General features: G+C 40.9%; 1 pseudogene; it reads left to right on the top strand.

Moving 5' to 3' along the window:
* Positions 1 to 449: 449 nt before the first annotated feature.
* Positions 450 to 7,295, top strand: LOC105979619 (annotated as a pseudogene).
* Positions 7,296 to 7,504: the final 209 nt, after the last annotated feature.

A 7,504-nucleotide genomic window follows, 5' to 3' on the forward strand; every position in this document is an offset into this window, starting at 1 on the left:
TTTGGTTGCTGCCCCTGTGACCCAATGCTTTGTGTGTCTGGAAGCCATACTTCCTAAGTGAGGAGTACTTGCACCCAGAGACACTCCATTGCACTAGAAATTAAGAATGCCACCCAGCTACTTAGAGCTCCTTAGGGCTCTAGATCAGGAGTGGGGATCGGTCATATAAAACAAAACAAAAAACAAACTCATTGCCATCAAGTTGATTCTGACCCACAGCAACCCTATAGAACAAGGTAGACATGCTTCTGTGGTTCTCTGAGATTGTAACTCTTCAGGGGGTAGAAAACGTCATCTTTCTCCCACAGAGCGGCTCGTGTTTCTGAACTGGGGACCTTGAGGTTAGTAACCCAGCATGTAGCCACTATGCCACCTCGAAGGCAACACAACTCTGACATGACTACTGATGGGCCAGAGTTAAGGCTGGTTATCCTACCGGGCAAGTAACCATGCCCAACTGTGATGCTGAAGGCAAAGAGAATATGGAATGGGCATTTCTAATTACCAGCTACAAGCAGGTGGCCTGTTGCAGAATTGAGAACTGTAATTGTTTTGAGTATTTCTTCTTTGTCAAATGGGGTTTTTTGTTTGTTTTCTTCACTTGCAAAATATCAAATGCACTCATGTTCAAGTGAGGAGCCCTCGTGGCGTAATGGCCACACATTGGGTTGCTAACTGCAAGGTCAGCAGTTCAAAATCACCAGCCACTACACAGAAGAAGAGGCTTTTACTCCTGTCAAGTTACAGTATCAGAAACCCACATGAGCTGTTCTACCCTGCCTTGTAGGGTCACTATGAGTCAGATTAGATGCAATGGCAGTGATTTTCTTGCTTTGCATAACATTGACATCTTCACAAAGTTGAGCCTTCCTATCCATGAAATTCTTCCACTCATGTAGGTTTCTTGTAGTAGTATTCTGTATTTTCTTTGTACAGGTCTTTTGTTTCTCTGGCTATGTTTATTCTTAAAGTATTTCAACTTTTTGTGACTATTGTAAATAGTATCATTGTCTTGATTTCTTTTCCTGAGCTCTCTTTGTTAGTGTACGGGAATCCAATAGATTTTGCTGAATCTTTCTGTTGGTTCCAACCACCTTTTGTAGTATTTGGGGTTTTCTGCATCTAAAATCATACCATCTGCAAATGGTGAGAGTTTCACGTCGTCTTTTCCCATGTGTTGATGTTGTTGTTGTTGTCTAATAGTTCTGGCTAAGACTTCCAGAACAATGTTGAGTAAGAGTGGCGATAAGGGACACCCTTGTCTAGTTCCTGTTCACAGGGGTACTGCCTTCCATTTTTCCCACTTGAGTGAGATCTTGGCTGTTAGGTTTTATACTATCTTGTAATTCCATTTTCCAGAAACTTTTTGAAGCCTCCTTGTACATGATGGGAAAGGCTCAGGAATTTTTGTTGATCTTTAACAGCCAGAGAGGACCTAGAACACTATAGGAGCTCAAGAAAGACTTGCTGGATAAATGAGCAAATAAACCAATAAAGATGAGTTACTGACACGTCAATTCTGAGTCATGGTGAATCCACGTATATCAGAGTAGAGCTGTGCTCCAGACGTTGTTCAGTGGCCGAGGTTTCTGAAGTATTTCACCAGCCTTTTCTTCTAAGGCTCCTCTGTGAACTCAACTGGCCAAGCTTTTGGTCAGCAAGCAACCACAGTAACTGCTTGCATCACCCCAGCATAGTCTCATGATTGCTACTAGATGTCTCTGCTTCCGTCTTCAGGTTGGAGCTTTACATACATTATCTCACTGAATCATTAAAGCAACCTTGTTTAGGTTTATAGTATCAGTCTCATTTTACAGTTGAGGAAGCTAAGGTTCAATATAGTGATCTTCCAAGATCAAACAGGGGTTAAGAAGTCAAGATTTCTCGATATATATAAATTTACAAACTCACATACAAATATGAAAGGGTCCACACAAAAATCAGAATTTCCCCCCAAAAGCTATGTATTAAAATTTTTTTTAACAAAGCAACCTTATCACCTTCAAAGTACTCTCTATTATACTTAATCCATTTCTCAAAACTGTGATTCCATTCTTGGAAACCTTCTTCAAACTCATCTGTTTGGAAGGCTAATAGCACCTACCTCGTTTTTCTTCACCTCTTCTATATCATCAAATCACTGTCCTTAGATGCCCTTCTTTATTCGTGGAATCAAAAATAAGTCGCATAGAGTGAGGTCGGGTGAGTGAAGTGAGAGATGTGCTCGGTTTTCTGCCAAAACCTGGTGCACTGAGATGGCTGCATAGCAGTGCATTGTCATGGTGGCAAAAGCAGCCCCTTGTCTGTCACAAACCAGGCCTTTTTTCTCACACTGTTACACAATCTTTTCAAAATTTCTAAATAGGAAACTTGATTAACAGTCTGACACGGTGGAACAAACTCCAAATGCACTACGAGTTGACATTTTTGTCCATTCAGGAAGTTGACGGACATCCAGAACGAGGTTTGACCTCAATCCCCGTCTCATCTTTTTTGAAGTGAGAAGACCTCTAGCACACTTGAATCGCCCCCTTGCACCGTCCTTGTAACCTGTGGTCACCATCACAACAGTTTCTGCAGCATTTTCCAAAGCAGGAAACAAAATTTCATACCACACGCTGGTCTCTTAAATCGGCCATCGCAAAAACCGAGGTTCCAGTGAAACTGCTTGCACGAAAAAATTCACTGTGACCAGAGAGACCCTTTCCAGGTGACGCCTCTGGATGCACTAACTCAGAGCAAGTTGCTCCATGCTCGCCTAGCGGGAACAATGCGTTCTACAAAAGCTCCACTCCACCCAGTACAATTCTGGTTTTAGAGGGGGTACCCCTTGTATACATTTTAGTGAAAAGAAAAATACTTTTCTGTTTATACTTATCGCTTTCAAGTAAAGAAATTTCAGTTTCAAAGTTTTTAACCAGACCTGTGACCTGGCCTAGGAGATCTGGCCTAGTGTAGTGGTTACAGGGCTTTGATTCACAAGTCAGCAGATCGAAACCACTAGCTACAACCTTGGAAGAAAAACTGGGCTTTCTATTCCTGGTAACAGTTACAGTCTCCGAAACTTACAGGGGCCATTCTACGCTTTACTGTCTGGCAGTGAGTTTTTTGTTTGGTAGTCTGTACGTTATTGGCTCCTTTCATCCCTTGTGAATATCTCCGTGTGCTGTAGATGGCGCTGAAGTTCTTGTTATTGTCTGTTGTTTGGTTTTTGTGTGTTTGCTTGCTTTCCCTCGCCTTCTTAGAGGAGTCTGTATTTATTCCCTGCAGCCTTAACTCTCCAAAGAGTTTATTTTTTCATGATTAAAGCAAATGGAGGATCCTCCTGTGGCTGCTTTTTTTTTTAATCTGTTGAATTATTAAGTGTGAAGAGAAGTGCTTGCACATGTTTCATTTCTCATAGTGATTTAGAAAACTGTGCTAAACACTGAGAACTAAGAAAAGATGACAGCGGTTTTACAAAATTAATACCTGCCTGATGAACGTAAATAAACTGGGTATGGGACTAGCCTTTAGGGAGTGTGCCAAAAACATCCCCAAACCAAACTTAACCACCATCCAGTCCGTTCTGGCTCATAAGATGCAGTGGAACTGCCCCTGTGAGTTTCCGATGCTGTGAATCTTTGTTTTTCAAAACCATTTTGGGGAGTTAATACAGATATTATATCATCCCGTAGTTCAATCGCATCACGCAGTACTGTACAAAACATTCTTTTTCTTCCTGAAGTCCTTGGCATCAGCTCCCTTTACCCCACCCACTACTACCACCGCTGCACTTAGAGAAGCCGAAGGCCATGGAGTATATGATGCCTTCAAATTGCTGAGCTTGTGGTTGGCAGCCCGCCTTGTAACCACAACACCCCCAAGGCTCCTGTAGTCTGTGATAAGCATGCGTTAAATGGCCTATTTTACTTCTTGATTCTCACTGCATCTTTAGGGATTTACTGTTATTATGGGCAGAACTTAGAGACACTGTAGAGCAAACTTTGGCCTGCTAACTTCAAGGATGGATTTTCAAACCCACCAACCACTCCACAGGAGAAAGATAAAGCTACTTGCTGACGTAAAGATTTCCAGTCTCAGAAATCCTCTATAGCATCATTATGAATCAGAACTGACTCCATGACACTAGATTTGGTTTTATTAAGGGAGCAGTGGTGGTTCGGTGGTATAATTCTCACCTGAACTCCTATGCAGGGAACCTGTTGTAGAAGGCCAGTGGGGGTGGCTGGGCCTCCAGGCATTTACCGTCAGCATCCCTACAGTGGGATCTGGTGTCTTTGGTGAGTCCAGAATATGTGGAAGTCTAGGTGTAGAGAAGATGAAGATGGTAGCCTCAGGATTAGAGGAAGACTTATTAACAACTTATGATATGCAGATGACACAACCTTGCTTGCTGAAATTGAGGATTTGAAGTGCTTGCTGATGAAGATCAAGGATTAGAGCCTTCAGTATGAATTACAACTCAACGTAAAGAAGATCAAACTCTTCACAACTGGACCAATAAGTAACAACATCATCGTAAACAGAGAAAATATCAAAGTTGTCAAGTATTTTATTTGCTTGCCTCCATAATCAATGGTCACGGAAGCAGCAATCAAGAGATCACAAAACACATTACATAGTTATGTAAATCTGCTGCACAAGACCTCCTTAACATGTTGAGAAGTCAAGCTGTCACTTTGATGACTAAGATGTGCCTGACCCATGCCATGGTATTTTCCATGACTTCCTATGCATGTGAAAGTTGGACATTGAATAAGGAAGCTCAAATACAATTGAAGAACTTAAACTACAGCGTTGGCAAAGATTATTGAAAGTACCATGGACTGCCAAAACAATGAGTAGACTTGTCTCGAAGGACGTACAACCAGAATGCTGCTTAGGGTCAAAGATTGGTGAGACTTCGTCTCATAGACTTTGGACATATTATCAAGAAAGACCAGTCCCTGGAGAAGGACATAATGCTTGGTAAAGTGGTGGGGCAATGAAAAGAGGAAAACCCTTAACAAGATAGATTGACACCGTGGTTGCAAAAATGGACTCAAATATAAGAACAATTCTGAGGGTGTTGCAGGATCAGGGGGTGCTTTATTCTGTTGTACATAGGGTCGTCATGAATTGGAACCAACTCAATGACATGTAACAATAACACAGGTGGAAGGAAGGGGATGAGGAAAGTAGCACAGAGATCAATGTTGCTATACATTTTTATGCTTTCTTAAAGAACCAACTGTAAGGAAATATTCAACAAGATGCAATCCAAATGCTATGATTAAACAATAGGATGTGACCATTCTGGTCTCTTAGGCCCTATTGGCAAAGGGACTAATGTTGCTGCTATTGGGTGCCATCTAGATGGTTCTAATGCATAGCAACCCTGTGCACAGCAGAAACAAAACCCTGCATGATCCTGCTCCATCCTGATCATTGTTCCCATGCTTGAGCCCATTGTTGCAACCACTGTGCCAATCCAAGTCCTTGAGGCCTTTACTCTTTTTCATTGTCCCTCCACTTTAACAAACCCAATGTCCGTCTACAAGGACTGGACTCTCCTGACAACATTTCCAAAGTGCATAAGACAGCGTCTCGCCATCCTTACTTCTAAGGAAATTTCCGGCAGTACAGATTTGCTTATTCTTCTAGCAGTCTATGTATATTTAGCATTCTTCACCAATACCGCCATTTAAAATAATCAGTTATTCTTTGATGTCCAAGATGAGGCGATTGAAAATACCATGATTTGTGTCAGTTGTACTTTCGTGTTCAAATCGACATGTTTGCGTTACTTTAAAGTGATGCTTGCAGCAGATGTGTGGAATGAAATATGTCATTTGATTTGACTGTGGCTTCCATGAGTGTTGATTATGAAACCAAATAAAATTAAATCCTTGACAAGCTCAAATTTTTCTGTTTATTATGATTTTGTTTATTGGTCCAATTTTGAGAATTTTTGCTTTTTTATGTTGAGGTTTAATTATTCAAAGCTGTAGTTCTTGACCTGCAATTCTGATGTCTTATTCTTCTTCATATAGTCCAGCTTTGGGGATTATTTTTTCAGTATACATATTAAATAATTACGGTAAAAGGATACAACCCTGATGCAAACTTTTTCTGATTTTTAATACTTTTAACTATCTCTTGATTTTTTTTAACCATTCTGTTCAAATAACTGCCTCTTGGTTTATGTACATGTTCCCCATGAGCACAGTGTTCTCGATTTACTATTATTTCTAATGTTACCCATAGCTTGTTAGGATCCACACGAATGACTTTGCAAAATTAATAAAACAGAGTCAAACATCTTTCTGGTATCTTTCTTCCAGCCAAGATCCACCTGATACCAGCAATGGTATCCTCCCTCCATGTCACATCATCCTCTGAATATAGCTCCGATTTGAGCAGAACCCAGATGATGAACTGAGCAGTTAGTTTTTAAATTATTGACAGCAAAATTTTACTCATGTGTAGTATTAATGATGTTGCTTGATAATTTCCAATTCCTGTTGGATCCTCTTTCTTTGGAATGGAACTTTTAATAGTCAGAGGCTAACAGCAAGGAAAAAGCCAAGAGAAACAATTTCTATAAGGCTAATGGGAGGGCAGACTGCTGGGAAGACTAGCCTCTGACACTCATTAAAAAAAAACCTTTTTATTGTGAATTAGGTTGGGGTTTACATTTCAGATAACTAATTTTTTTTTATTAGAAACTTAACCACAAGGTTTCTGCCATCTTTGCTGCCTTCAGTCAAACACAGTGTGGACACTTCCGGAAGTTCCATCACAATAGCCGCACAAGGAGAACCCCAAGTCCAGTTCAAACTCATACTGGTTGGTGATGGTAGTACTAGAAACACCACATTTGTGAAACATCATCTGCCTAGTGAATTCAAGAAGAAGTATGTAGTTACCTTAGGCATTGAGGCCCACCCCCTTGTGTTCCATACTAACTGAGGACCTGTTAAATTCAATACGTCGCATATGGCTGGTGGAAAACAATTTGGAGGACCGAGAGATGACAATTATATACAATCCCCGTGTGCCACTGTAATATAATGTTTGATATAACCTCAAAGATTACTTACAAGAATGTGCCTTACTGACATAGGGATCTGGTTCGAGTATGTGAAAACATGCCCACTGTGCTGTGTGGCAACAAAGTGGACATTAAGAACAGGAAAGTTAAGGCAAAATTCATCATCTTCCACCCAAAGAAGAACCTTCAGTACTATGATGTTCCTGCCAAAAGTAACTACAACTTTGAAAAGACTTTCCTTTTGCTTGCTAGAGAATGAGCTGGCGATCCTAACTTGGAGTTTGTTACAATGCCTGCTCTTGGCCCACCAGAGGTTTTTATGGACACAGCTTAGGCAGCACAATATGAGCCTGATTTAGAGGTTGCATAGACAACCGCTCTCCCGGATTAGGATGATGACCTGTGAGAGAACGATGCTGGAGCCTAGAATCAGAAGTCTAGTTTTAGAGGCAACTGTCAGTGGTGCAG

This window comes from Echinops telfairi, unplaced genomic scaffold (assembly GCF_000313985.2).
Source record: "Echinops telfairi isolate 266 unplaced genomic scaffold, ASM31398v2 ScPeMD7_1;HRSCAF=3_0, whole genome shotgun sequence".
Lineage (NCBI taxonomy): Eukaryota > Metazoa > Chordata > Mammalia > Afrosoricida > Tenrecidae > Echinops > Echinops telfairi.